Genomic DNA, 8213 nt, shown 5'->3' with positions numbered 1-8213 from the left:
GGAAATGTTTACTGTCATAGCAATATTCATACTAGGAATTGAAGGAGGACCACCATTTAGATAAGGTAAAGAGAAGGGATAGAACATTCCAGGAATATGAAACAGTATGCACAGAAACATCGAAACAGGAAAAAGTATTATCTGCTTATACAGAAAGCCAGAGTGACTGGCATGAATTGAGCAAATAGATTTGTACGTATGACACTAGAAAGGCAACTAACTATAGGTCAGATTATTGGAATTTTAGGAGCATTATTTTGAAGGTCCACTGGAAGCTGCTGAATGATTTTAAGAAAGAAATGACATATTCAAGTCTGTATTTTAAAAAGGGTAAATACTGGAGAATGGAGAAGAGGAGACTGGGTAAGTATGGCTATGTAGCCTAGTTAAGGACATTGACAATGGACGCAAGTAAAAGTGAATGGATTTCAGAGTAATATTGGTGATGGAATGTACTGAATTGGGCAGAAGAATAAGAGAAGAGTCTAGAATTATGTTTATATTTTTTGATTAAATACACAATGGATAGGGTGCCTGGTTGGCTCAGTCAGTTAAGTGTCTGCCTTGGGCTCAGGTCATGATCCCAGGGTCCTGATATCGAGTTCCACATCAGGTTCTCTGTTCAGCGGGGAGTCTGCTTCTCCCTCCCCTCTCCCCCTCCCCACTTCTTGTGCTCTTTCTCTCTCTCCCTCTCAAGTAAATAAATAAAAATTTAAAATAATTTTTAAAAATATATGTATATATAATGGATAGTAGAGAGTTTTATTGAACTTGAGAAAACTAGAAAGCAAACTTCTTAGATGGGGAAAAAATATATATATATATAGAGAGAGAGAGAGAGAATCACAAACCTGATCTAAAACTAAACAGCTAGCTGAATATTAGGCCTTTAATTATCAAGAATTTTAATTGCCCTTTTAGGGATTATAAGAATTCTGGGTAGATGATTCAGATAGCCCATTTCTTACTAAAATTTTTCAAATTTTGAATGAACATCTAAGGCATCTAAAATAAAATAGAATTATTTTCAAATCTGGATGTGCTCAGTAACTTATTTCCTTTTTTTTATTATTTTTTTAATTTTTTTTAATTTTTTTTTTAGTAACTTATTTCTTATGAAGAAAAAAACACCATGTTTAAAGGAAAGGCTGAACAAATGTATCTTACATCTTGCTGAATTCATAATTATAAGAGGAATTTCTAGTTATGGGAAATAATATCATCAGGAAACAATAAGAGCATTAAGCCATTTTGTCTCATGTATCCCTTTTGCCACTGACTCTGCCACTGTAAATTTCAGTTTGGCTTATAATTCTGTGTTCTCTACACAATAGCCTATGACATTATGTCTCGCCCAGACACATAAACCCAAGAGCTGCCATCTGCTCACCCAAAACATTTTCAATATTCTTTCTCTAAAATAAAGCCCGTTTTATTTCCTCAAAAGGTTTTTTTCCATACTACAACCATAGATTTAGTTTCAATAATCCAAAAAACAATCATTTACTAAAGTTTAATATAATACTTATTTTGAGCAAAGCAGTCTGGTAAGTGTTGAGCTGAAACAGAAACATTAACTTACTATATTTCACAATGGTTGAAATCCTGCTAAATTGATAGCAGAGTGCTCATACAATTTTGGGAAGATTAAACCAGTATAAAATTATTAACACTAAGTTTTAAAATAACTTACCAATATGTTACTATTAAACATTTTCTAATATAGGCCTACAAGAATCTTACTGGCTTGCACAGTTTCTCTTCCATTAAGAAGTGGGCAAACAATGAGATAAAATCTAAGAGATCTTAGCATCTTGTTACTGGTAACATAGAAAGCTTACATTAACTAGTTACAGGGCCTGATTTCAAGATTTTTATGTATTCAAATACTTACAAGTTAATCAATTAATCTATCATTTACACTTGGAATATCTCTTCACCACCATCACTTTCACTCCTTGCCAGCCTTGTGGGATCATTAGAGATAAGATGCATGTTAAGATGAGTAACTATAAAAAAGAGATATGTTATTAACAATTCCCCTAAATGAGGACACCATTCTTTCCTGCTAACTTTTGAAAGTTGTTTTCCAGCGATTATACAATTCTATTCAGATGTTGGAAGATATACACTAAGTCTTATATATTATATACTATTAATATATAAATATAAAATATCTGTCATCTTTTCGAAGATGAATAAAAACAGGACATAATATTAGGATGCATTCATGGATAATATATACCTTATTGCTTCTATGATATATTCCCTGGCTTGTTTTTTGCAATTAATTTGAATCACGTAAAATTTATAATGCTAACACGGGCTTCTGGTTTCAGGTGGCAATTTTGGCACAAATATTCACCTCTTCTTACTCATAAGTTCTGAAAATCTGGCAGATTTTATGAAAGCATAGAATGTCTCAACAATTAAAAGTAGAATCATGAGGAAAAATTTTTAAAAGCTATCCAGGAAAGCCATAGTCCAAGTATGATGTGAATGTTCAAATCAGAGAAAGTAGTCAGCAGGTATAAGAAAGAAGAATACAACAGATACCAAGAAATAGAATGATTGAATGAGATGCCAAAAATAATAAAGATATGGTGAGGAAGGGAAATATTTTATCTTTCAGGAAAAAAAAGATAATAAGCAATTCCAGGGAAAATAAAGCTATATAAGAAAAGCATGAAAAAAATGTAGAAAATTAAAACACGATATGATTTTGAGAAGTCAACATATAGTGTATATTACTTTTTTCTACATTTCACTGGCCATAATTGTGGCAAGCTGTAGCTAGAAACTTTGATTAGCTGTACTAAAAATAAAGTTTGATGAGCACCCAGTCATATTTTACACAGTTACTATGAAATGCTTAACAGTTCAAACTCTTATTTTTTATTCCATCATTCTCAAATATGATCTTTTGACTCCTTACTTTGCAAGTTGATAGTATTATCATTCTCCCACCTCTCATCACTCTATCATTCAGTTTCTGTCACCAGCATATTTTTATTGCAAAGTTGGTAACATTTACCTTATATTCAATAATGTTAACTAAGCTTGAATTTTTTTTAATATTAATTGCCATAAAGGCTTATAGTCCATGACAGCATTTATCTTATTATAACTATATAAATATTTTTCATTACAAAGACAATTGTGTTCTATTATTGTATTTTTTTCAGTCACATCACAGGGGAGAATGTTTAATGGATTTTTCTTATCTAACCCTTTAACTAGTCTGAACAACAAAAAGAATATACACCCCAGTAGATGATAGATAGATAGATAGATAGATAGATAGATAGATAGATGATAGATAGATAGATAGATAGATAGATAGATAGATAGATAGATAGACAAACCGCCAAGGATTTCTGGGACTATAACAAATGATTTAGGGAAAGAAAAAAATGATGAAGCTAAAAGAGTGCTAAAAGAAATTATGGCTAAATACTTCCCAAATATGTTAAGGAACATCAACTTTCATATTTGAGAAGTTGAGTGAACCCTAAGCAGGATAAACCCAAAGAAAACAATGCTAAGACATATCATAATAAAAGTTTAAAAACTAAAAACAAATCTTGGAAATGGCTAGAGAAAAAGAATACTTTACTGTAGAGAGCAGAAGGAGTGGTACAGTATTTTTCTAGTGCAAAAACAACAACAAAACTCTCTCAACCTAGAGTCCGATATAAAGTAAAAATATCCTTCAACAATGAAGAAAAATTCAAGATAACATCAGATGAAGGAAAATGTGTTGCTAAGGAATACAGTAAGGAAAATTATGGGTAAATAAAATAGACTTTCCTTCTCTTTAGTTTTTAAAATTATTGATGGTTGAAGCAAAAATTCTAACACTGATATTATTTTAAATATATATGAAGGAAATATTTTTAAATATTATAAATGGAGGAGGATAAAAGGAGATAAAGGGAGATGAGTTTTCTACATTTCACTTAAACTGCTGAGAAAAAAAAGGGAAAAAAAACTGCTGAGGAAATGACACCAATAGACTGTGAGACATATCACAATATAGACGTAGATATAAAGATATAATACAAATATATAGATATGACACAGGCACACAGACACACACACATATAATGTAATAGAACATCCACTAAACAGCCAAACAGAAAAATACAGTCAAAAACAATACAGAATTCTACAAGCTGGCAGTCAACATGGTGCCTTTCCCACCTCTCCACTTCTTCATGCCTGGCTTTGCCCCAGTGACCAGCAGTGGAAGCCAACAGTATTAGGTAGGCCCTCACTGTCCCTGAATTCATGCAGCAGGTCTCTGATATCAAGAACATGATGACTGCCTGTGACTCTAGCCATGGCCATTATCTCACCAATGGCTGCTGTCTTTCATGGTCGGATATCCATGAGGAGGTAGATGAGCAGATGTTCAATGTGCAAAACAAGAATAGCAGCTACATTGTGGAATGGATCCCCACCAATGTCAAGACAGCTGTCTGTGGTATCACACCCTGTGGTCTCAAGATGCAGCCACCTTCATCAGAAATAGCACGGCCATCTAGGAGCTCTTCAGGCCCATCTCAGAGCAGTTCACAGTCACATAATGGTGCAAGGCCTTCCTCCAGTACACAGGTGAGGGCATGGACGAGATGGAGTTCACTGAAGCTGAGAGCAATATGAACGACTTTGTCTTCAAGTACCAGCAATACCAGGATGCCACAGCAGAAGCGGAGGACTCAGGCAGAGCACCATCACCTCAGGCTTCTCAGTTCTCTCAGCCTTCTTCCCCAACCATCCCTGTCCTCTCCCTCAGAATTTGCATTTTTGCCTCTATCTTGTTTTTTTGTTTGTTTCCTTTATTGGAGGATGTGGCCCTAGAACAGTGCTTGACACATCATAGAAGCTCAATAAATATTTTGTTGTTTGTTCAATGTCTCCTCTCCTACTCTTGGGAAACTTAGATTTCTGCCATTCTAGGTAGCCCTGTATTTCCTTTTGGTGTTCACTTCTCCCATCTGCCCAGCTTATATTTCCCTTTGCTTTTTGAAGATAATTCTCTAAGAAGCTGGGCCTCATCAGATCCCATTTAGATCCACGTGTTGGAAACTCAGATCCATGGCCGTTATCCTAAGCCTGTGTGTTAACCCAGGGGAAAGTAAGCCAAGCTACCTCATAGCAGGTAGACGTATGTATGAGAAAAGGTAAGGTTTTCTATTCCAGAGCAGTTTTGAAGAGGGATCCAGGCTATTGACGTCCTAATTTCCAGGAATTTACCTGCTCCTCTCTTAGCTTCAGGGGAGCTGTTAACAGTAGTATCTCCATTTTTAGTCTCTTTCCAAGCTCTATCCTGAGCTGTTTCCTTTTCAGGAGTCTACCCCACTCTGTTAAGTGGGATCTTCCCTCTTACTCATCCTCCTTCACATGTTGAATTCCTTCCTTTTCCTTTGGTTAGAGAAGGGGGCCCAGAAGGGGAAGAAGGACTAGACTTGGTCCCTAAAGCCTCCAGAAAGGCTCTCCCCATCCCCCGTCATTTCTTAATAAAAACACAACCCAGGGACTCCTGGGTGGGTCAGTGGTCGAGCATCTGCCTTTGGCTCAGGGTGTGCTCCTGGAGTTCTGGGATCGAGTCCCACCTCAGGCTCCCTACGAGGAGCCTGCTTCTGCCTCTGCCTATGTCTCTGCCTTTTTTCTGTGTCTCTCATAAACAGATAAATAAAATCCTTAAACACAAAACAAAACAAAACAAAACAAAACAAACAAACAAATAAAACCAGCCCTGCAGTGTATATATGGAAAGGGGGTATTATCACCTAAATATTTGGGTCATTCCTCCAGAGAGGGGACAAAGAGACCCTCTGTCTTATGGCAACATCTTATCTCTTTCTTTTGCTATTCCCTCCCACTACCCTTTCCTGTCACCCATACCCCCACCCTTTCCCCCCACTCTTGGTTTTGTCCTGTCCTACATTTCAAATTTCTTTTTTTTTTTCTTAAGATTTTATTTATTTATTTTGGAGACAGCTTCTGTGTGTGTGTGTGTGTGCTGTGCACGAGAGTGAGAGAGAAAGAGAGAGACAGAATGAGCAGGGGAAGGGCAGAGGGACAAGTAGACTCCCCACTGAACAGGGAGCCTGTTGCAGAACTCAACCCCAGAACCCCAAGATCATGACCTGAGCCAAAGGCAGATGGTTAATCTACTGAGCCCTTGAGGTGCCCCCACATTTCAAATTTCTTTTTTGAGTTGAACTTGTTTTTTTTCCCTATGGAAAAGATAGCATTAGGGATGCCTAGGTGGCTCAGTGGTGGAGCATCTGCCTTTGACTTGGGTCATGATCCCAGGATCTAGGATCGAGTCCCACATCGAGCTCCCAGCAGTGAGACTGCTTCTCCCTCTGCCTGTGTCTCTGCTTCTCTCTCTCTGTGTCTCTCATGAATAAATAAATAAAATCTTAAAAAAAAAAAAAAGGAAAAGATGGCATTGCCCTAAGAGCCAAAAATAAATGAGAAATTTAAAAAGACAATATCCATAAATTCAAATGGTAATCTAAAAATGCAAAAAAAAAATCAAAATTTGAAGGACTAAAGCAGTGCTAAGAGAAAAATTTCTAGCACTAAATACATGTATGCATGTATACACATATATATTTGTTAAAAAAGATAGTGGATTAAAAATCTTAAAGGTTATACTTTAAAATATCTTTAAACATATCTAAATTATATGTGTGTATAAGTATATACATAACATATACATACATATAACTAAGACACATTTCAAAATATTTAAATGTATAATCCTTAAGATTTTTAACCCACTAACTTGCTAAATGACACATTTTATATAAAAATAATCTTAGTTTTTGACTGATTTAGGAAAACTAAACCTAATATACTCAGTTCCAAAGGCTGAGTGTATGGTATTAATTGATGTCCTGGGTCCTGTTGTCTTGTGAATATTTAAGACATCCTAGGTCTTTTCATGGTGTTGCAATAATGGGCAAACATTGTAAATTGAGATCTCATGCATGAGATCTGTCTACCAAAAAGAACTTAACTAAACCTCTTTTTCTATGTTCTTTTTGCTTGCCATTGTCATCTCTCTCTACCATCTATTGTCATTGATGGCTATGAATTCCACTGAGAACATCAATTCAACAATTTAGACACGGAAGCTACTGAGACCAGGGAATTCAAATGAGTGTGCAATTGATGAGAGCAGCAGGAACACAAGGACCTTCTCAGGACCATCGAGCAAGCCCAAACAGAGCTTAATGAAGGAAGGCAATGAATAAAACCCCAGTGCTTCCAAACTAATATTGGCTACATTCACTGTGTATCCTGGGATAGAAATTTGATCCTGGAACAGAAAAGAGACATTCATAGACATTCAATGGAAGAATCTGAACAAAGACTAGATTTTTTTTAACAGTAAAATACCAATGCTAATTTATCATTTTGACAAGTGTGCCTTGGTTATGTAGGATGTCAACGTAAAAGGAAAATGGCTGAAGGGCATGCAGTAACTCTCTGCACTCTTTTTGTAATTCTTTAACAAATCTAAAAATATTTCACAACATAAAGTTTTATTAATAAAAAATTAACATTGAAATCTTTTGTACAAAGACTTGATAGTAAGGGCTTTGAAGCATGAAGTCATAATTCAAGCAAAAACTCAATACATTGATCAAGAGAAATACACACGTAAAAGAGATATGCCAGAACAGACTGGAACAATTTTTAAGTCATATTGCTTGAAGATCATCACGACTTTCTAAGTGGTAAATCTAGAATGAAATCAGAACACATCACATATTTTAAATAATTTCACGTAGATAATAATGCACTCTAGTTTAATGTTAGAGTAGCTATACTTTGGAGTTGCCAATGCTTGCTGTAAGCATTAGAAATGGTATAAAGAACCTTTAATGTTTCCACAAAAAGGACATTTATATGCAAATATGAAGGTTAGGGAAAATATTGTAGAATACTTTGACTAAATAAGGCCTGTCTTTAATTTCTGAAGTGAAGTATTAAAAGCAAGAAGCCCTTGTGGCAAGCTAAGTGGTTTGGATTCTTAAGTATCACCTGCAATATAAATTCAATTTTCCTCTACACTGAAGAATTAAGTCCCATAAAGGTGAAATCTCTTTAAGCCACTTACCATATTTTTCCCCTTTAAACAGATTATAACTCCTTTCAGGAAAAAAAAAAAATCAGAAAAAAAATTTAAA

The 8213-nt window shown here is 35.4% G+C and overlaps 1 pseudogene; it reads left to right on the top strand.

Moving 5' to 3' along the window:
- Positions 1 to 344: 344 nt before the first annotated feature.
- On the top strand, positions 345 to 7274 carry LOC140609362 (tubulin beta chain-like; annotated as a pseudogene).
- Positions 7275 to 8213: the final 939 nt, after the last annotated feature.

The sequence above is a fragment of the Canis lupus genome, chromosome 18 (genome assembly GCF_048164855.1).
Source record: "Canis lupus baileyi chromosome 18, mCanLup2.hap1, whole genome shotgun sequence".
NCBI classification, from domain to species: Eukaryota; Metazoa; Chordata; class Mammalia; order Carnivora; family Canidae; genus Canis; species Canis lupus.
Note: the sequence above shows the minus strand (reverse complement) of the source record. Positions and strands in the feature narration are given on the sequence as shown.